At 40.8% G+C, this 23,434-nt stretch overlaps 1 protein-coding gene and 1 long non-coding RNA gene across 9 annotated transcripts in view; one reads left to right on the top strand and one right to left on the bottom strand.

The window, feature by feature from the left end:
* Positions 1-11,912, top strand: part of LOC309336464 — a 63,845-nt gene extending 51,933 nt beyond the window's left edge. The window contains exons 4-5 of the long non-coding RNA XR_014154032.1: positions 5,577-5,668; positions 11,431-11,912. This is a non-coding gene — a long non-coding RNA (uncharacterized lncRNA). The remainder of the gene's footprint in view (positions 1-5,576; positions 5,669-11,430) is intronic.
* Positions 1-23,434, bottom strand: part of KCNIP1 (potassium voltage-gated channel interacting protein 1) — a 573,342-nt gene that overhangs the window by 415,224 nt on the left and 134,684 nt on the right. The window lies entirely within an intron of this gene.

Below are 23,434 nucleotides of genomic sequence, written 5' to 3'. Positions count from 1 at the left end.
CCTCATTAAAATAACAAAAAAATCATATATTCTTAATACTGCACTATGTTAGTTCCTAGCTCCCTTCAGAGAGGGATGCCAGAGAGACTGACTGTGGGAAGGGCATGTATGCTCCCAGCCCCCTACAGCCCTTATGCCCTTGTATATTCAGGCTGAACACTTGAAAACGGCTCCTTTATCCATTGGCCACTTCAGCATTCACTTGCCTGACTTGAATACTGGCACTGAGCCTACCCTCCAGATCATTAGGTACCAGCCAACATGGTTAGAAAAATTAACACACAATAAAATAAATGGAGATAAAATGTGTAATGGCTAACACAGCATGTCCTCAGCTCAAGCACATCAGTCAATGATGCATTTTGCAATTAAAGCCTTGCAGGAAAGAATTAAAGAGATATTAATTATTTATTGCTGTTTTGTTTTTGCAATTACTCTCCACTGAATTTCCCCTTCATTGCATCACAAATAGATAGATAGATTCTTTATTGTCATTACACAAGTGCAACATTGCACAGTGCAACGAAATTGGATGCCATCCCTTAAAAAAACAACAAAAGCAAAACAGCAACAACAACCAAACAAACCACATTCCAGCCACACCCACACCCACACCCATCAAACTTCCAGGTCACACTATCGAGTTACAGCATTCAAAAAGGCCACAGCTCTTGGATAGAAACTATTTTTCAGTCTATTTGTCCTTGACTTGATGTTTCTATATCTCCTGCCAGAAGGCAGTAGTGCAAACAGACTGTATCCCGGGTGAGATGAATCCTGCAGGATGTTGTTTGCTTTCCTAAGACAACGGGAACCGTACAGTTCTTCCAAAGATGGGAGAGGATGACCAATAATCCTTTGGGCTGTGGTTATGACCTTCTGGAGCACCTTCTTCTCCCTAGCTGTACAACTGGAGAACCAAGCACAAATACAGTATGTGAGAATGCTCTCTATGGAGCCTCGGTAGAAGGACACCAGCAGTTTCTCACTCAGATTGTTCTTCTTTAAAAGTCTGAGGAAATAAATTCTCTGCTGAGCCTTCTTCACCAGAGCAGTGGTATTTGCGCTCCAAGTCATGCCCTGATCGATAGTCACTCCCAAAAACCTGAATTCCGCCACCCTCTCCACCCGTTCCCCGTTGATATACAAGGGCTGAATGACCGCCTTTTTTGTCCTGTAATCCACCACCAATTCCTTGGTCTTAGCTGTATTAAGAGCCAGATTGTTCTCTCCACACCAAACACAGAGCCGCTCCACCTCGTCCCGATAGGCGGACTCATCCCCTCCTGAAATGAGCCCCACCACCGTAGTGTCATCAGCAAACTTGATGATTTTGTTGCTGGAATAGATGGCTGTACAGTCATACGTGTAGAGAGTAAAGAGCAGGGGACTCAACACACAACCCTGTGGTGAGCCGGTGTTAAGGCTAAGGGCTTTGGACATATGTGACCCTACTCTAACCCTCTGAGAACGTTCTGACAAAAAATCCAAAACCCAGAGACAGGTGGAGTTGGAGAGTCCAATCGCCTCTAGCTTGGACACCAGTCTATGGGGGAGGATAGTGTTAAAAGCAGAGCTAAAATCCACAAACAGCAGCCTCACATAACTCCCCGGCTGCTCCAGATGGGACAGAGCAGCATGGAGAGTGGTGGTGATAGCGTCTTCTGTGGATCTATTTGCCCTGTATGCAAACTGGTAGTTGTCAAAAATTGGTGGAAGACAGGAAATAATGTGACGGCGCACCAGTTTCTCAAAACACTTCATGATGATTGGAGTCAGTGCAACTGGTCTGTAGTCATTCAAACTACTGATAGTGGTTTTTTTAGGCAGAGGAACAATAGTTGACGACTTCAGGCAGGGTGGGACAATAAAGTTCATTTGTAAGGCACTTCAACCTCTGTTTCTCCAGCAAAATCTTGCTGTTTGGTCTCAGAATACATTTAAGTATTATTAATATAGAAGAGCTGTAATTCAGCAATAAAAAGTATGTGTATATATAGTACCTGTGATGTTGTACATTTTCCAACATGTTTATGAACTCGCAAAACCAGATGCAAATCATTATAGTGCTGGGACACAATTATTATCAACCTATTCCCTTCAGAAGGAAGAAGGAACATTGCTGGTATAAAAGGTCTTGAAAAGGGGGGACCAGCTGTAAATGGAAGTGATCCTAAAGAAAACAGTTTCACTGGGAGGCCAATCAAGCAGCCCAGATTTGAAAAGTATCTGGTTTCTCACAAATACATGTTGATTGCCCTCCAGTATGAGAAGCTAGGACTCCAGCTCCTGAGTTAGACCGGACCAAAAGAATAGCATCCTTACCTCGACCAGACACCAAGGCACAGGGCTGCCCATTTAAGGATCTTCATAATCAAGCAAGAGGGTGGGGGCCTGGAAGGGGTAGCCAGGGTCCAGGATATATAAATATTCAGTTAGCATGCAGCACTCATTGAAATATGTCATTCCTTCCTTCGGGCCTTTTTAGGCTTCTGAGGCAGCCTGTCTCTGACCATTCTTGATTTCACCTTCTACTACATAATTTTCAAGATGATATTAACTTATCATCACCCTGCTCTGGTTAGCTGGTCCAGGGCACTGTGTGACTGGCTTCCTCCCAACTCCTGTTGAAGTTTCCCTGACCCATAGAAGAAATGGAAAAATTGAGCAGCCTGCTCAATATAATTAAATTAAGGCATAACTGAGTAAATATACAGGTGGCATTGGTCATCAATTGGTTGCACCAGAAGAATGAAACCAGTTAATGAGATATTTTTTCCATTGAAAACAGTAAAGGCGCCTTACAACAAGAGGAAAAAGTGCACTCTTTTTTCTTGAATTTTGCAAATCAACATTTCACCGTAAGGTGTGTGTTTAAAGATAACTGAACTGTCTCCTACTGTGGTTTCATAAATTAACATGTCAGCATTCACATCTGTGAAATCAGTTTATTAACTTGGCATTTGGCATCTCTGTACACCAATAAAGATCAAAGACAACATAGGACAAGACAAAATGTAAACTGCTATAAGAAATGGTTCAAGTGACCATCATAAATCCAGGGCACATGTAAGCTGTGGGTTGATACTGTTGCAGCAATGCCATCTCTCTCTGACTCATTAACCCCAGACTGAAATGGGCTTATGTCACAGCTATGTAGATGTAAATAATGACCCACATCTGATGGTATTCCATAGTTTTTCAATAGAGGCAATCTAATGTACTTTCAAATGTGAAAAGGGTATGTGTAGGAAGATATGCATGTGAATTATAAATGCAAAGAGGAAAGCAGTCTCAACTTTCAGGTGTGCCATTGTAAACAATGGCTGAGTCTTAGTCAGCCTATGAATTTCACTACTCCACAGAATTAATATTGTGCAGTCTGTTTTGTTCCTGGTGAAGTTCATAGCCAGCTGGAAGTCCAGCCCAACAAGGGTTCTAGCATGGAATCTAGTTCAAGACAATCTAGTTCAGGTTGTGCTTTGTACCCTGGAGAGTCACATGAACCGAATCAAATATAGCTTTGGCAGTAGACAACCATAGATTGGCTCTTACATAGAGCTGTAGCTCATTCTATGTGGTTTGTTCAACGTCTGATGGCAGAAGTCTCTTGTAACTAATGAGCCTTGCCTTTGAGCAACCATCAGCTCTTAACAAGTGTTTGGGGGTGTGGGGACTATGGCTCCACCAAGGTTTCCAGGCTGGAATCCTTAGAATACAATATGATAGCACAACACCAGCTAGGATGTCACCTAGGGCTTTTAAGGAAGCAGGGCCACATGGGGTTGCTTCTACCTTCTTGCTTACCTCCTCTATTTCATCATTTCCTTAAGAGTCCACTGTCCAGTCCCTGACGCACAGGGATTCTGACCTTAGCACCATGGCATAGAAGGGTTGCACAAAGAACATGACCCATTTAATTTCATATTCTCAGAGGGAAGGGACAGAAAGACTGAAATCCTAAGCATACTTCACTGAGACATCAAATGCTATTACATTTAGTAAGAAGTAAATTCCACTGGGTTCAGTTTACTCCCTAGTAAGCAGACTTCAGATTGCAATATTACTTTCCAGTAGCTCGGTGGGGCTTATGCCTAATACACATATATAACATTGGACCATATGTTTCAAACCAGGCATAGGCAAACTCGCCCTCCAAATGGTTTGGGACTACAACTCCCATCAAAACATCTGGAGGGCCGAGTTTGCCTATGCCTGTTTCAAACTGATAGTTGCATATTGACATTTGTATTCAAAACCAAGAAAGATAATGGATAAAAAGTAACAGTTTGGAGCTACAATTTCTAGTGCATTGAAACTGGCAGAAATTTTACATTAATGCCATGAACTTTTCATTTCAAAGGGAGTGCAAAAGGGACTATCATGTCTTTCCATATGGTTAACAGTAGGAAGGAGGAAGTCTCTCATTTGTTCACTGTGCACTTGATACTGTCATGCTGTTCAAGAATTGTGTGCCTGCAGTTTTTGCACACCTGGCAAAATGTTGAGCTAGGAAGATGATTTCTTTTTTTAAAGGGGGGGCATATACTCTTGCAGAACTAGACAAGATATATGTAGTGTGAATTCTAATTTTCCCATTATACAGTAGTTTTTGTTAGTTAGCAAAATCCAGCATGCTGTGGCAGTCAAAGGGCTAATGAGATTCAGTTCAAATTCACACTCAGCCATGAAGTTCACCATGCAGCACTGGGGCAATAGCAATCTCACAGCCTAACATACCTTACAGGGTTGTGGTGAAGATAACAATCCTCACCTACAGTACAACGAGGGCTATGAACTTTGGGGTAAGGTGGAAACAGGAGCTAGGAAAAAAAGAGATCCAGAGGATTCTGAGAAGAATGACAGTTCAGCCTCCACTCACCCTTTGGCAGAAATTGGGATGTGCAGAGGAGAAGTGGGATTGCACTTAAGTTCCTGGCAGGATCTTGAGCTTTGCTTCTTGTTACTGCAAGCCTGCACTGCTGAGAAACTGCATGTAAAAGCCATGGTAAAGCTTGTACATCTTGGAGCTGTTTCCTCCATACTTCCCAGGTTTATTTAAATCTCTTTCTCTCCCCTTAGTCAGCTAACAAAAACAAACACTGAAGAGGAAGGTTTGAGCTTTCTATTTTAAAAAAGAGAGTTCTGAAGTACAGGAGTTTATTCATCATTTCCTTTGAAACTGCCTGGTTAAGTACAAACAGTTCCAGTAATAAAGAGATGGTTCTAATTCAGCTACAAGGGAAATCTGTCTCCCTCTCAAGCACCCCTGTGGCTAAAGAATTAATTAGGAAATGCTTTTCAATTAGATTAATTGTTTCACTGCTTACTCCTCAGGTCAAAAGAGTGCATAAAAATTACAGACTGAAGCAGTCATGTTAGGTGCAGCTAGGGATGGACAAAATCAGTGTATTTCATATCCATGCCACTTTCAGATGTATTTCCCCTCATAAGTATGTTCTGTCCCATTGAAAACTTTAAGCTTCATTTTCTCACTGCAAGGAATTAGCAAATATGTATTTCTAAACATTTTCTCTTTTTTAAAAACATCCATGCTTAAAAATGTATTTTGATAGGTTTGAGCTGAGGACTGCACTAGAACATTCAGAAAATGAGAAAACTAGTAGATAACTGAGTTCCAATCTGCATGTTGGAAGGTGCCAATCAGGTAAGTGTTCCCTAAAATTTGCAGAAACTGAATTCTAGAAGCATCGCTAGATGCTATTCTCAACAGTTGGCATGTCTCCATATGAGGCACACAGCATGACTGCCCTCCCAGTCTATTCCACTGAAGTGTGTGGACCAGCACAATTTGTACAGCTGAACTGAGGAAAAGAGAAATTCTTACAGGCTCTCCAGGGTAGCGGCACAGGGTATGCAATATTCCTTCCCCGGGGAATCTGGAGGGCAGCAGCAGTTAATAGAGACAAAGGTCACCAAGTAATGAAAAAGAGCACAGTGGATGCAGTAGTGCCTGTGGGGAACAGAGAACACAGCTGTATCTCTAGCTGCACATATAAGCCTTTAATGAACTGCCAGCTTTAAGCGCTTCAGTTTCATTCTGTGCCATCCTCATGCATCATCATCATCATGCTTCTATAAAAAAGGGGGAGTAATAAGCAGGTAGATGTGGAAGAAGCACCTCAGCTTAGCTTGAACAACCAACAGATGAAAAGGAGATTAGCCCAATGGAAAGAGTCATATTAAGTTACTTAAGGCTTGCCATAGCAGTCAATTTACCTATGCTCCATGTGGGTTCTGGAATACAAAGCTTAGTGACACGGAGGACACTACCACATAGCTCCTTGTTTGAAGAATATAGGAAAAACCCACACTATGGAATCTTCCCAAGCTCCAGTTCCCACATTCCTTAAGGAAGGGGCTTCAAATTATGGGGATAAGCCTTGGAAAGTCTGAGGAATTTTGTCCTAGATCATACCTGATGCAAATCAAGGAAACCATTCCACTATAAGTCCTATCTGAAATTTGGGGCTCAGATAGCCTGCACAAATACAATTATCTAGATTCATTTGTATTGCATCCAGCATGTCAGGACTGATATGAGTGCTGAACAAAATAAACAAAATCAGTGTATAATCTTGACCTAAAATATTATCCAAATTGCTTAACAGAAAAACAAAAAGCAACACAGATTTCCTTTATTATATCTAGTCAGCACAATATGTTTTGCATAATGATTCACTATGGGCATACCAAGACCAGATCTCATAATGAGGGCATAAGATTAAAGGGTTGTATTCAACATAGTGCTAAATAGTTTCAGTTACAGATAGGTAGCCGTGTTGGTCTGCCATAGTCAAAACAAAATAAAAAAATTCCTTCCAGTAGCACCTTAAAGACCAACTAAGTTAGTTCTTGGTATGAGCTTTCGTGTATATCTGAAGAAGTGTGCATGCACACGAAAGCTCATACCAAGAACTAACTTAGTTGGTCTTTAAGGTGCTACTGGATGGAATTTTTTTATTTTGTTCTAAATAGTTTCATCATTGCAAGGATATCTGCTTGTGCAATGGAATTTCCTCTGCCTCTTCTCACACCCATGCCCTGCCGAACAAATCTTTTCTAAGTGTTTCCCCCAGACACACCAACTCTAGGGGGCAGAGGTGTCGTCAGCCACCTCAATATTTCTTGGCAAATGGCTCAACCACCCTGAATACTGAGGGGTCAGAAGAGGCCAAACTTCTGAGCTGAGCGTGGTGCAGCATCAAAGGCAGGCTCCTCCTGAGTGTGAGAGAGGAGGAGCTGCGGTCATTGAAACTGCATGGTGCTGGGCAAGGCCTCCTCCCAATGATGCACCTTCTCCCAATGATGCATGTGCATCACGTGTCACGCATTACATGTCAGCATGTGATGTTACAGGTGCCCATTAGCTATGTAATGCGTTGCTGCCCCTCCCAATTTGGTGACACCTTTGGTTTCTCCAATCCTCCAGAGCAGGAAATTTAGGTCCACTTTGGAATACACTTGGGATACACACAAGCTAGAAATCTCAGAAATCCAAGACCCCTTGATCCAAAGAAAAAATCAGTCTGAGGTTTCAGACTGAGGTGAATACCAGGCCTTACAGAACCCAAGAGGGACCATCCAGACATTTTATCTTGGTCATCCTTTTGTCAAAACAAAATAAAAAAATTCCTTCCAGTAGCACCTTAAAGACCAACTGAGTTAGTTCTAGGTATGAGCTTTCGTGTAACTGGATCCGTTATCTGTAACTGGATCCTTTTGTCAATACAGTACAACACTAAATAAATTTCAGATTTCAAAAATTCTAATACCTGGGTGAGGCCAGGAGCAACTATAGCACAGCACCACATAAAGAAAGTGCAAGAGTAATTCCCATAACTGGCACATTGTTCTGCCTCCACCCACAGCATACTCTTTTATGCACAGAGTGGCTATGGAGGAACCACACGAGTGCACAAATGCATATCCTAAAGTGCATATCACAAGCTATAGTACTGGATCTCAACTAAGCAATCTTAGACCTTAATAGGCATGCATTAGCTACATTGTTTAAATATGTACATTAAGCTAAACCTAATGAAAGCTAGATGAAAATTAAGCTGTTGATTTTTAGAAAGAATGCTAGCTTTTTAAAAAAACAAAAACAAAAGCCACCCTGGCAATTAGCTTGAAGATTTTTAATAAGACAAGCTAGACTGTTCCCCATTCACCATTGGCAACGCTTCTCTAAACTATGTTGTTACAGTGTGTCAGTGGTAGAAATACTAAGTTTGAAATTACTTGAGAGTTTGGTAAACAGGAGGAGGGAAGGGGAGTATAATTTGCCATGGATATAGGTAAAAGTAGCTGAACCAAAGAGAAACAAGAAACAGCTGTGCAGGCTGGTTCTCAAGCAGCTAGAGCTTAACTTGTTGGAAGCCAGTGTGATGCTTTCCAGATGTTTTGGAGTGGACTATAACATCCATCATGCCTGACCTACAACATCTAGAGGGCACCATATTGGCTATCCCAGATTTAACTGAGGTATTTTTCCTCCTCCATGACACTCCATTTACTGTGCCCTTTCCAAAACGAAAATGCCTTCACTACATTGCAGTCAAGCCAAGCCACTGCCAACATTTCAGAATGAGATTTCAGCAATGCTTCTTTTCCTTAAAAAATGTTTAGGGGTACTCTCATTTTCCTACTCAAATTGAAATACTGTCCCTCAATGAGGCCAAACTTAGATTCACAAACTGTTTAGGGGTATTTGTACCCCTGCGTCCCCCTAGAAAAAAAGCACTGGATTTCAGTAATAGCAGAGCACAGTGTGATCTCATGACTCTTTCTGTGGCAAAAATAAAATAAAAATGCAGCTGACCATACCCACGGCAGTTATTTAAACTGTCCAATTTCTTAAGGGTAGCAAAAATATTATGCACGTAATCAACATCTTGTTCATGGGCTCCACCATCTTGTTAAGTCTTCGTTAATAGGGCTCTGGCCCCTTAGCTGTTTCTATTACCAAAAATATAAAGGTAATCAGTCATCTATAAGCTGAGCAAAGAGAGAAAATGATTATTACAAGGAGGTATGAGCTGTTAATGACAGTTGAGACTTTGTCTGGAGTTCTAGATGCAATCAGGCATCAGTACAAAACCTCAAGTGCCTGGAAATTCAGCAATGGAAAAGAGATTCATCCAGAAATATATGCCTAACATATCTCTATTGTGAAAAAGCAACATACATCCACATCTGATCTAACTCTAGCTTCACTCACAGCAATAGCAAAGGACAACAAAGGCATCAAACACCTGGCACATCCCTCTGCCATCTGCTTAAATTGTCCTAATGCAATTCTTACATGGTTATTGCAGATGCCACTCAGACTGCTTAGTGCAGTCATTTAACCCTATGGCAAAGACACAGCATAGCAGTACTATTGGTTTCCCACCAATATCACTAATTTCTTTGTAACTGTTTGGTAAATAGTTGATGAGTTCTTAAAAATAGTCCTAACACAGTAGTTTCCTGAAAGGGGAACATTAATTTAGAAGTGTGTTTAGGGAGGAGGGAATAGGTTGTGGGTTTTAGCAACTACTCTTCCACAGCTAAACATAAATGGCTTGAAGACCATACTAGTAACTTTGAGTCCTCATTAGCTGATGCTACCCAAACAGCAATTGTTCTTCCTGATCCATTGCTTTCAGGGCTACCCACCAACACACATGTTCTAATTATCATCACCTGCTTCCCCTTCTGGCACATATGTCCTACAAAAAAAATTCTTTTAAATGAATTTTCAATTGTCTCAGTTTGGATTCTGATATTAGAATTTTTATCTAAGATCCTAACACCTTAATTTAAGGGGCTGAAATTTGACATCAACGTTTAAAATCCAGGCATTTTGATTGTATGAATTTTCTTCCTTTTCAATAAAGTTGACTGAGTTCTACTGAAAAAAGTCGTATCAGATCCTGCTAAATATTGATAACTGGGGAAAAAGTTGGGATGTTACATGCTGGTACTGAATATCAAATATTTCTAGGTTTTAAGTTTCACAAAGCAGAATTGTGAAGGGATGTTGGGTTTTTGTGCATGTTCATTTCAATGCTGTATCAAACTAGCATAACTGAGACCATGTTGAGAAAAATAGACAGAAAGGTTGGCTTTGAAAGAAGCCTAATGCTTGTGTTAGCTTGAGATATCTCAATAAATAATTCAGATATGAACTGTCCTAGGGGTACACACATTTCAGGATCATTTTTTAAAGAAAATGAAACAGCAGCTCTTCATCTGATGAGCAAATGTTACAACAAAATAAGCTCTTTGCTTTAACAGCATACTGAAAATACTTTGTTTTGCTTAATTTTGTGTTATGTACCAAATATCCACTTGAATGTCCTCTTGGTCTAGCCAAGCAGGATCTAGCTTAATTATAGCTCTGATGCATGAGATTTACAAATAGTTTAAAGATACTAAATTTATAGCAGATTCTAGTTTCCTGTCCCTTGTACTTTATTTATTACAGAAGTGTAAGCAGTGCAATAAAAAAGGAAAGGAAAGCCCCTCTTTGCTGCAATGCAGGTGTGCACATAGAGTTTATGCTGTACAAAATGAACTGTAGCAGAGTTTCCTGGAAATGTAATTTAACACTCCAGAGTCAATTCCCTTTCTCTCTGATATAATGTTTAATGCCATATCTTTCAAGTTTCTGAACCAGACCAACTACATTAATCATCTTACTGCTGTTGTTTTCCTTTTCTTTCTTTTTTTGGAGGGGGTGAGGGAGAAAGGCTACTCAAATCGTATTTGTAATTGTGTCTGTTTCATTTGGAATACTTTAGCAACCCAGCTCAAGATCAGTTCAGTTCAGTATCAAAAAGAAAGCACAGACATGATATATGTGCTTATAAAAAATGGTTCAACTTCTAAAAAAGGAGGTGTGTGGACACTTTCTCAAGTTCATTCTGAAATTCACATTTCTTTTAACTTTTTATTGATCTCCCACTTTATATATTTGCAAAGCTCTGATATTCAGTATGTTTTTTAAAGGAAACATATGCATGGACAAATGCATTCACCCCCTCAGCCTGTATTATATAGTTTGCCATGACAATAGTTATAATGGCCTGTTTTTTATTAACTGAATTCAGGGACCTCTTTGGGGGCTGACCAGGGCATCTTAAATTATAAAAATACTTTTAGTTAACAAAAATCCACTTGCCGCAACTTTCCTTATGGGGTTGTCTGAGACACCTTTTGGTTAACACATTTCATTTGAACTACCACCATCAGATTTGCTCTCCTAAACCTGAACATGTGGGTGTCCAGATTTACAGTATCTTAAAGGGAAAAAACCATGCTAGGTCTACTCTCCTACAGTAAGCAAGTACTGTTTGGGCAGGACAGGCGGATAAGACAGTGATCAAATAACCAACTCCAGATTTTTTCAATCACCTCCAGGTTTCTACTTCAAGAGAATGCATTAAAGGAATCAAGATAAAGGAGCTAGAGATACCAGAAACTTCATAAAAAGAAAATAAATGTTTTATTTTCCCTCCATTCATTCAGTGACTAGCATGAAGCACCACCATCCTCATGCAAGGAGATTCCTAGGACCCATAGAGACGGCATGAGCAAGCAGAAGTCCTTTGAGCCGTGGCCACAAGCACTCTTCAAGCTATCTACTCTGTGCTCCAGAGTGCTTAGTGCAGAAGAACTATGATTTGGTGAAGAGAAAACCAGTACCAAATCAAACAGGACCTGGGTCTTACAAGTTCCAACATGTAGCTGGATGACAATATATAGCATCTTCCTTAGTTTATGCTTTAGAAGGTGTAAATTGGGAAGTCTATTCCTTTGATTCTTGTCAGACTGGTTAAACACAGTAAAAACATCCTTGGCTGTATTGAAGCAAAGGAAAGTGCCTATGTCCTTGTTTGCTCTCATGAAAGGAAAGCTTTTAGTAGATAAAGTACCGTATTTTTCGCCCTATAGGACGCATTTTTCCCCCTCCAAAAATGAAGGGGAAATGTGTGTGCGTCCTATGGGGCGAATGCAGGCTTTCGCTGAAGCCTGGAGAGCGAGAGGGGTCGGTGAGTACCGACCCCTCTCGCTCTCCAGGCTTCAGGAAGCTATCCGCAAGCCTTGCAAGCCCGGCGGGAGGTCCCGCGCGCTCGCAAGGCTTGCGGGCAGCAGCCTGCAGCCCAAAAGCTCAGGGGACAGCGGGGAGGCGGAGCGCCGCCACCCCGCTATTCCCCGACCTGATCTGGAGGCTGGCGGGGGGAGAAGCAAGCTTGCTTCTCCCCATCGCCAGCCCTCAAGCTCGGGGGACAGCGGGGCAAGCCGCTGCCCCACGGAGGCTAGAGAGGCTGTCCCTGAAGGCAGAAGAGGGAGACGGAGCGCTCTGTCTCCCTCTTCTAGCTTGGGAATGGCTGCGCAAACCTGGGGGGGAAATAAAAAAATTTTCCTTGATTTTCCCCCCAAAAAACTAGGTGCGTCCTATGGGCCAGTGCGTCCTATAGGGCGAAAAATATGGTATTCTTTAAAAGACATAAGGTTGGAGCTTTGGGTTTTTGTCACATCAGGGTTTGTGTAGCAGTTAACAACTATTCTCTTCAGAAAAGGCTTACTATTGTCTGAAGATTTCTCTACCCTTTGGCCAGACCTACTTTAAATTATTGCTAATATGCTAAGGACAGTAAAAACAGTCATCTAGAATAATTATGAAGACTTGTCCAATTTTTATTTCTAAGTTACAAATCAGTACATTTTCGGGAAGCTATGGATACAATCCACAAGACTGCAGATGAAAATAAAACGTAATGACGTAATAAGTGATCAACATGGATGAATGAGTCTAAGGATGAATAGGAAATGTACCATCCCTAAATGTCTGCAAGAGATTGCACAGGTCAGTCCAAGTGCTTCCACTTGATCATTTGCAATACGTATGATTCCTAGACATGGAACTGGTCCCAAACTTCTAATCTCATCTAATCAAGCTCCTACCCCACTCAAGGTCAATGCCATTTTCTGAACCATAATTCCAGCTTTTTCTTTTTAGGTACAGTTACTGTGCATGCACATATACCCCAAAATATGCTAAGTATATAATTAAAATACCTGATGATGAAGCAAAATTGGTGCTGCCCTTAAAGAATGGAAGGGCAGCACCTCTTTTGCTTCATTTCTCTTTTTTAAAATTACATAAATCATCATCATCATATATTTTAATATTTTATTATGATAACTTATGTAAGTTTTGCAATGCATTCAAAATCTGAGACCAACAGAATGTCCTTTTGAAGATGAGGAAATAAATCAATACTCCAGAAAGTGGTCCTTTGGATACAAATGTACAATTGGATTTCCAATTGTAGAAAATCCTTGACTGGGCAGAATCTTGATTATTTTCCTTAGTAAGGACTGTAATATTATCCATTTTATAGCACTCTTTTTATATATATACAATCTTTGCCCCTCATTGCATTTACGGTACTATTCTTGCTGTACACAGTGATCATGTAACTTTGTCTGCATGTTCTTTTTAATGGTTTGGATCACTTTACACGACCCTCTCAAATGGGACCTACATGAAACATTAGATCTAAGTTCTAATCAGAATAAACGATTGCAATTAATCATCCTAAATTAGTTTTGCGCATTAACTTCAATGGATTTACTCTGAGTCGGCCTACAACTCACAATTGGCTGCAACTCACAGACTCTAAATTCAGCCCCCCCCCAATATATATAACTGATCAAATAAAGAGTCTACACAGGCTCAAGATAGAACTCAGGAATTTAGAAACAGCGACTACCAGAAGCAGGAAGACACCCTGCATGTACATTTGCCACAAGGGTTGTTTTTGCTCTCTGCATTTTTCTTGAAGCCATGAGAAAATAATATCCACTGTCCCTCTAGATGGTAAAAAACCATTTTGGGATTCAGGAAGGGTATCCGGCTATAGTTAGATCAACCCCTGTATATGGCATTTATTGACCTAAGGCCTTCAACATTGTAAACCATACTGTCCTGTGAACTGTCCTTCTGGAAATTGGCTACCCGGAAAAATTTATGAACATCCGGGTCCTCCACAATAATATGACAGCAACAACTGCAGATAACAATGGCTCTCAAAGTGAACCATTCACAGTGGGATCAGGCATTAAACAGGGATGTGTTATCGCCCCAACTCTATTTATTATTTTCATCACCATGATCCTACACACTGTCAAAGGGAAACTTCCCACCAGGGTAGAAATCATATATTGAACAGATGGAAAGCTCTTCAATTTGAGTAGGCTGAAAGCAAAGAATAAGGTTACCATAACTCCCGTCATAGAGCTTCAATATGCTGATAACGTAGTGTGTGCACACTCAGAGGATGACCTCCAAACTATCCTAAATATCTTTGTAGTAGCTTACGGAAAGCTTGGCCTATTGCTCAATATCCAAAAAAACCACAAAGTGCTGCACCAACAAGCACAAAACAGCCCCTCCGTAATGCCACAAATCCAACTTAACATTGGAAAATGTTGATCATTTTTCCTACTTAGGCAGTTACAGTATCTTTCCACAAGGGCCAACACTGATGCTGAAATCCAGCATCACCTGAGCTGTGCTAGTGCAGCTTTCTCCCAATTGAAGCATAGAGTGTTTGAGGATCAGAACATTCACAGAGAAACCAAAATGCTTATTTGCAAAGCTATTGTACTACCAACTTTACTGTGAAACATGGACCACTTATAAACACCATCTCCAACTCCTCTAAAGATTCCATCAATGGTGTCTCTGAAAATTTTTACTTATCACTTGGAAAAATATGCAAACTAATGTCAGTGTACTGGAAAAAAGCAAAGATCACTGGTGTCAAAGCAATGATTCCTCATCATCAACTTCGTTGGACTGGTCATGTTGTCCAGATGCCTGATTATCATCTTCCAAAGCAACTACTCTATTCCCAACTTAAGAATGGTAAGTGTAATGCCAGTGGACAACAAAAGAGGTTTAAAGTCTCTCTCAAGGCAAATCTTTAAAAATGTAGTATAAACACTGAGAACTGGGAAACACTGAGCTACGAGTGCTGCAATTGGAGAACAGCCTTCACCAAAGGCGTCATGGACTTTGAAGATGCACAAACTCAGGACCAAAGGGAGAAACGAGCTAAGAGGAAGGCACATTTGGCAAATGTTCACCATGAAAACTTATGTCTCCACTGTGGAAGGATGTGCGGATCCAGAATTGGCCTCCATAGTCACTTATAGACACAGTGTTAGGACCACATTCATGGAAAACAATCTTAATCAGCTATGAGTGATCACCAAAGAAGAAGAAGACATTTGACACAATTCCTGGCAGATGTAACTTTGCAGAGTAAACTTTGTGTTGAAATCAAGTATTCTGAAGAGCACTTTTAACAGGAAACACATGACATCTTTATTAATGAGACAAAACCAATGTGGGTAGCAATGGTGCCAGATCCAACAAACATAGATCACAGTCCTGACCTTTGAAAACCACAGTCTGGTTTTCAGTTAGTTCAGGTGCAGCATTATCCTGTGTCCAAAACAAATTTTATAAGGATCATAATGATGTCTTTTGCAGTACTGCTGAGACATCCTGCTTAGAAAGTGCATGGAGTGCAGGCAGCCAGTTCCCTGCTTTCAAACACAGACAATAGCTTACATTACATATTTCAGCTACATTCCCAAGAGAACAATATAAAACATTATTCAGACTATTACACATACCCCTTAGTCTTATTTCTGAAATGCATGATAAAATGCACCTTGTCCTCTTTGCCGTACCACACACAACACCCCACCCCAATTCTCTATAGGCCTTTTGGTGCTAAGCAGCTAGAAAAAAAACTGATTTACTTTCATAATTCTGCTCTCAAAATGCTAGTGATAAAGAACTATAAATACCACAAATTTACTGCAAACCCTGGAGAAGTCTACCTGACAGATGCACTGAAGCTTTGATATCTTTCTGTTTATTTGGTGATATAATTTACATCACTGATAAGGCAATTAAATTTATTTTACGCATTAGCAGATGGTGAAGTAGGAACTTCCTTTTGTTCCCTGTGTAAAGTTATTTGTATTTACTACCTGTATCAGCCTGCCCAGGTCCTTAGATAAGAACAAACATCCAGCCTCTTGCTGTTTCACCACCACGTGAAGTTAACTAGGTGGTAATAAGGGATAGGATTTTCTCTGTGGTGGTGCCCCCAATTATGGAATGGCCTGGAAGAGCAACCGGCACTAACACCTGCCTGTTTGCCCAGGCAATCATGGGGTGCAAGTCTGCTGCTGCAATTGATATGCTGGATTTTTTATTCTATGTTTAGTTTGCATTATGACCTGGTATTCTTTTGTGTGGATTGTTGTAACCCACCCTGGAATCAACTGATGAAGAGCAGGTAATAAATAAACACAATAAACACAATTATGTTTGTATCATAATTGTATTGGTTTGTGACCATACAGATTAATTCATCCAAATGGGTATAAAATCTAATTTCAGAAGATAGCTCAGTTGGTTGGAGCATGGTGCTGATAATGCCAAGGTTGCAGGTTTGATTTCTGTATGAGGCAGCTGCATATTCCTGCATTGCAAGGGAGTTGGAGTAGATGATCCTCAGGGTCCCTTCCAACTCTACAGTTATATGATTCTATAGTCCACACTATGAATCATTAACACACTTAAGAGTAGAGGCTATACATTACAGCCATCAATTCCATGGATAATTTTCACTCCCAGCCCCAGTTGTTGTTGGCACCAAAACACAGTGAATTCCCCAGTCCATTCTGATCGCCATGAATGATATGGAATGAGGGTCATGGGTACATGCACTATGCAAATGCCCCCAATGTACATAATGATTGATGCAGTTATTGTCAAGAAGTTTATAAATGGAAAATTCATTATTCTATCCTCACTTGGGTGATTGCCATGAAAAGCAGTCTGAATTGGTAGAAAGTTAACAATGAATATACTACCTCGCTTTACAGGATTCCTGTGATTTGGCTATATTTATCAGACCCCAAATACTGTTCATTTGGCTATCATTGCATTTGCAAATGAACAGTCATCACATTTATTTCTGACACACAAACACAGTGTTTCCAGCAATACTGCTACAAGCGACGCATAAGGGGATGCGTCAGCATAATGCCAGCTATATCTGACAATCTGTTCAACCAGCTGTAGCCCTTGTTTTCAATACTGTGGCATAACCAAATCCTGATGCCATTCCACATTATCCCAGCTCTGCACATTGCTGACTAAAGTGCAGAGATGACACTGCAAACCTTATAATGTGACAGAAAATAACAATTACACACACACACACACTTTTGTTTATTTATTCACATCCAAACTAACTCTCTCTTTCCAATAATAATTCCAGTAATATTATCATCTGTCCAGCTGGAAGGATGCCCTGAACCACTACACGCTTAATAAACATCTATCACCGTACATCAATGTCCATAAGGACTATCATTCTGGCATTTGGAAAACAACTGCAAGACAAAACCATTTTCAGCATCAATTCCTGTAGTGAAGAGAGTGACATAAAATATTGAAAGGATTTTGATAAGCTAATCTCTATTTTATGACCAATATTCACATAGTTAATTTCAAGTGCTTACTTTAGAAACCTGGAGCAAAATGATGCTTGGGGAATTGCACAGCCACAATTTGTATACATTTTTCTCACATCTGATCTAATGAGGTAGGCATGCAGGAAGACACCTTTGTGATGTGTCATCTAATTCCTGATTCTCTGTGGGACAGCAAGCCCAAAGGAGATGGTGGCCATCTCCCTGTTCTGGCCTGGTGTGGCAGGATTCCTGGGAGCCTCTGTGGTAACACAAGACTTCCAGGGAAGGCAGGGCTTCTTGGATATAAAAGGGAGCCCCAAACATGAGACGAGGCTTGTTCATATCAAGGCTTTTCCATTCACCACACTTCCTTCAGTCTCTCACTGGGAGCATTGCTGATCACTAGTTGACAGGGCCAGAATGTTATTTTGCTCATACATGATTGGCCATCGGAAGGGCTGAGCAAGTGGTTATGACTTTGGAACGTATACATGCATTACTGGGGTGGTTTGTCCATCTTTGGTCCCTCCACAAAACTCAGCTCTCACCTGTGGCTCCTAGAAGATGTCAACATGTGACTGGCTAGCTAAACTAGGTGAAGGTAGCCAATGGGACTCAAACCCTCAATGGGGTAGCCGATGGAACTTAAACCCTGCATGCAAAGACAGGTTCTAGTAGATTGAGCAAACGAGACCAACAGTGGGTCCAACGGTCAAGAAAGCAGTTTCTGCACATGCTATAGAGGGAAGTGAGGGGCAGATGGCAGGTAGCTCATCTAGGGGAAGGAAAACTCTGGTGCTAAACCTCTGCTGCCTTGTGGGATATCTCCGAGAGAAGAAAAGGCAAAGGAGGTAGCCCTAAACAAATCTGGAGTGCAGTCCCTAAGACAGTTGGATAACAACTTGTACGCCTTCTTCTGGCAACTCCTGCAGCGAAGCTGGTGCCCAGTGTATTGCTCTGCTTTTCTTTGGACCACATCAGCAAGGCCAAGAGTGCGGGCTTGTCATCTAGGCAGCACAGGACCTGCATTAACACTACCCAGGCTTGCACCGCAGGGAGGTGCTGCTAACACAGTTGTTTTACTTCACCCCCAGAAGTTCACTCCATTGAGTCTCAAGACAGATTGATGCCAACAACAACCTATGTTCCATCAAGGGGCTCTTTACTTTAGGTTGCAGCCTAAAACACGGTTGGGGGATCTGTCAAATACAACAACAACAACAACAACAACAACAACAACAACAACAACAACAACAACTGAAAATAACATACAGAAATGCATCTTAATCAGGAAAATGCTTTGCAAAAATAGGCAAAATAGCATTAAAATTTGTAAATTAGGATAAATCCATACTAAAAAGGTGATGAATTTTCAAGAGGATTACACACACTCACACTGATATGTAAATGTGGAGAACTGCACTTAAAAGTGAAAAAAAAAAAAAGAGAAACTGAGGGAAACAGAAATTAAGACAGATTCACCCATCCCTTGCAACATAACAAGAGCATGGTTAACATTCCTGGCAATGTTATCATTGTAGTGGATTAAAATTCCCTGTGGTAAAGGCAGGGCTTGCAATAATTCTGTTAACTATGTGAGGCGTGTGCAATGAAACAAATAAAAAGTCTATATAATGGGGTCTTGTATCGAAGGCAAATTTATAGCTCCAGTGAAAGCAATATCAATCTTATTATATAAGGATGGCAATCATAAATGTTCATTAACTTGGGTGACAAAAGAAATGTTAGTGGTGGGGGAAGGATTTCCTTTTAATTTCTTACTCCAGGGAGAGACACACTAATAGATAAAGGATCAAAATGTTCTGATTTTCAAGTGGGAGAAGAAGGCATCCTTCATTTGTTTCTGCAAGCTTATTGGACCAGATTTCATAAAATGCTGGCATTGAAATAAACGAGAAAGCCATCGATCACACATTACTTGTGGGGAACTGGTTGTTTTCTCTTTTGTGAAAGAGATAAGGACACAACTATTAACTCTGAAAACAAATGAAACATGTTGGTACATAATCAAGATTTCAGTTGGAGAAACACAGAAGGTTTTAATCGGAGTCCCCTTGGGACCAAGTTAAAACAATCCCTTTTCTCAGACATCACCTTTTTTTCTCTTGTTGACATTCTTTCTGGTGCTTGTCTGCACTAACCACTTTTTGTAGGGAACAGCATGAAGAATAGTCTTCTTCAACTGTTCATATCCCATATAAAGTAAAAAGGCAAGGGAGGTCCCAGCTGCAATGAGTGCACAAGCTCTGCCATCTGCCACCATTCCACTTGCCCTTCACAAGCTGGAGGGCAACTGTCTGAAGCAGACAGCTAACTATATTCATGGAGGCTCCCCACACATTTTAGAACCTTGTAAAATCAGGTGAAACTGGCCACACAGTTGGTTGTGCAAAGAGAAGCAGTTTTGGAACCAGCAGAATGCCCTCACCTTATGAAATCTCATCCGATGACTGCATTGACCATCATAAAGAAACAGCATCCAGCCTACCCCTTATATTGGCAAAAATGTCAAAGCAACCTAGGTAGCTATCACCCCATAAACGAGCCCCATAAGGTAGTTATTCTCCAGGTGGTCCAAGAATGAGTGGAGGAGAGAGACGGCAATGTCTGCTGGCCCCACCTTCAAAATCCTAACGCTTACAGATCTCAAGGTGTTGGGTGGTGGGTCTCAAGAGAAAGGTTGAGGCTAGCATGTATGACCCTGTTCTCCATGCCATGCCACACATTCTTGGAACACATGGAGAATACCTTCTGCATACAGCTAAAGTTTGAATACAAATGACATGAAGGAACAGCTTTCCTCCTCCACTGGCTCACTCTTTCCTCTAGTGTGGATTCCAGTCTCAAAAATTTAGAGGCTTAGTTTGTTACATCCAAGGAAGGGATAGTGAGCATTTTATAGCATGTTGGGGAAAGTCCTGCTCCCTATACAAAAGGTTATACTCTTCAAGAAGCTACTAAAGTAGGCATTGTTAATACAAACACAATTTTGTTAACTGACCCTTTCAGGAACTCACCACTGCTGTTATTATAGAGAAGTACATATTATATTAGACTGCAGTCAATGTTATGCTGAATTCCCAAAGAACTAACATTCATTACGGGGTGATTGCTCACTAATGCACAGTAAAATTTAATAACTGAAACAATCATGATCCAACACCTTGAATCTATATCTGCTCCTCTGTGAAAAGAGTGTCATACACGTTTTAATGTTCTGCCCTGCATTCTATCCGCTAGGGAGTATGCTAAAGGCATTTTTATCCTTGCCAGGCAATTATGTGCAGAAAGTCTGATTTCTCTTTGGTCAGCTTCCATAGATATTTCCCTTTACCAGCATTAAAATGACAATTTAGTTTGCTATTAATATACTTCAATTGGAAGCAGAGAGGCTAATAACCTCGTTGAGTTTAACCAAGATCAGAAATATTCTCATTTCACAGCCCACTGGTTCTTTAGAGGCAACTGAGGATTCCCCACAAGTGAAGCTAAAACACTTATTGAGCTAGCTTTGCATACTAGACGCACATTCTCCTGCACTTGAATACAACAGCTATGCTGCTTACACCTAATTTATGGATCAGCCAATACACAGAGGCTCAAACTGCACATGGCATTAATCAAGTGGTGTTTTCCTCCTGACAGCTTTCTAAAAAAATATGTATTAATATACCTTGGGCCATTGACAATTAAGGTATTTAGTTTTGTGGGACCCACCTCTTACTTAATTTATATCATTTTATTCTGTTTGGAATAGCTTTTTGACATCCTGGGACCTTATGGTGAAGACAGGGTAAGAAATATTATAAATAGTGAAACAGCTACCTAGGCTGTTATCTGTAACGGGAGACTGTCATGGAAGAGAGCAGGAGAGTATTTCCTCCTTCCTCTTTTCCCTCTCCAGTTCTGCCCCTCCTTGCAGCTGTTTTTAGCAACTTGCAAGAAAACATGGATGAACAGCTATTCATTTTCCCACATAGAACTAAAAACAGCTCAGTTATGCCAACCTTTCCTTCCCCAGGACAGCCATTGGAGATTTAGATTTTTTTGAGGGAGGGCTGTTGTCAGGGAGCAACACTCCACCAGTTTATTTGTTTATTATTATTCCTTAGCACCCTGGTTCCAAAATGTAGCAGTTTATCTAGAAAGGTAAGTTCAGCTTAGTACTGGCTGTGCAGGATGAATTAAGCTGCAGTTTCCCCAATTCTCCTTTAATATAGAGAAGCCAGTGACTTCCACCTACTGTTGCTATTCATAGGGTGACCAGTTATGCATTGTCAAAAAGAGGTCAAAATAATTTGCATGAAATCTGCATATGGCAATTTGGATGTATAGGTGCAAATTTAGAAATGACTGCTACAATTTAGATGGAAGTAGAATACATCTCACCATAGTGGGGAAGATACCAGGTGACTCGTAACCAACTGCTGCTAACTGTTGATGGGCAAGTTCAAGGCTTCTGTTTCCCTCTTTTGCTCCATTTACCCCTGCCACTGCTTCTCTGCTCTTTCTCCCCATGCAATATTTTATATTGCAAGATTTAAGTGTCATGCATACAGCTTGTTGTTGTTGTTTAGTCGTTTAGTCATGTCCGACTCTTCGTGACCCCATGGACCAGAGCACGCCAGGCACTTCTGTCTTCCACTGCTTCCCGCAGTTTGGTCAAACTCATGCTGGTAGCTTTGAGAACACTATCCAACCATCTCGTCCTCTGTCGTCCCCTTCTCCTTGTGTCCTCATGCATACAGCTAGTGCAACATAAATACAAACAATTCAAGACAAACATGCTTCCCCCAGCAGAGGCTGCTGAAAAATTATTTGCAGCTAATACCGTTTCAGAAGCCAGGCAAGGAGGTAGCCATGTCCTCACTTGACAACCATAACAGAATTGTGAACATTCTGTGACCTGAACCCCTCTGCGGAGCTCAGCAGCACCTCTTAGAAGTCTCTGTGGCCAACAAAATTGCGGCAGGATTGCACCAATGCTCATCTATGCAACCACATTTGCACTACTATTGGGATTTCAACAAGCAACACATGTGTTATAGCAAACAGCTAGGAACATATGGAGTACTCAGCATAGCTTTAAACAATAAACAACAGTGGTTTTAAAAACCAACAATGATGTTCACCAGTGGCCCCACCAGTGGCCCCACCATGAAAGCAACACACACTTTACAGTAGCACACATGGCTCTAGGAGGGATGTTTTCTTTTTTAAAAAATGGGATTCTTGTTTGAAAGATTCCCACTGATTTTTTTTAGTATCCAAAATCTTATTTCCACCACTAACTTAAACTCCAAGGTATAGCATCAACTATGACCAATCAAGTCCCTTTGCATCAACATTTGCACCCATTGACACACACAAACAGCTCTTTGAGACTCCCTTTAAATACCCAGCCTTGAACTAGCAAAGCATAGGGACTTAGTAACCTAAATCCCCACAATAGTTTTAGCACTGTTCCTTTCTTCCTTAGATAGAGAAGGAAATCTTTGGAAAGCTAACGTTTTAAAGGTATGAAGCCAATTACTTTTAAGGCGTGAGTGTCTCCCCATAGTTGAAGAGGTTTTTATGCACCTCTTGCCGGACATCTGGATCTGTTTTCTCATTAGAAAGATTTTGCAATAAATAGACATTTCCCCTAACTGGAAAAGAGTATAGCAACAAGGATATAAGAGCTAATACTGAATTTGGGCAAACCTTTGACCCAGCCTTGAAGGAATATCTGAATCTAAATCTAAGTCCCTCTTTTTGTCATTTGCTTAATTTTTAGTGTCTCCCACTGTTCAGGGTGTGCTCTCAGGAGCAGAAAGTAATTCCGGAGACA

Source organism: Podarcis erhardii (genome assembly GCF_964252035.2).
Source record: "Podarcis erhardii genome assembly, chromosome: 2".
Lineage (NCBI taxonomy): Eukaryota > Metazoa > Chordata > Lepidosauria > Squamata > Lacertidae > Podarcis > Podarcis erhardii.
The sequence above is the reverse complement of the archived record's forward strand: the minus strand, read 5'-3'. Positions and strand labels throughout refer to the sequence as shown.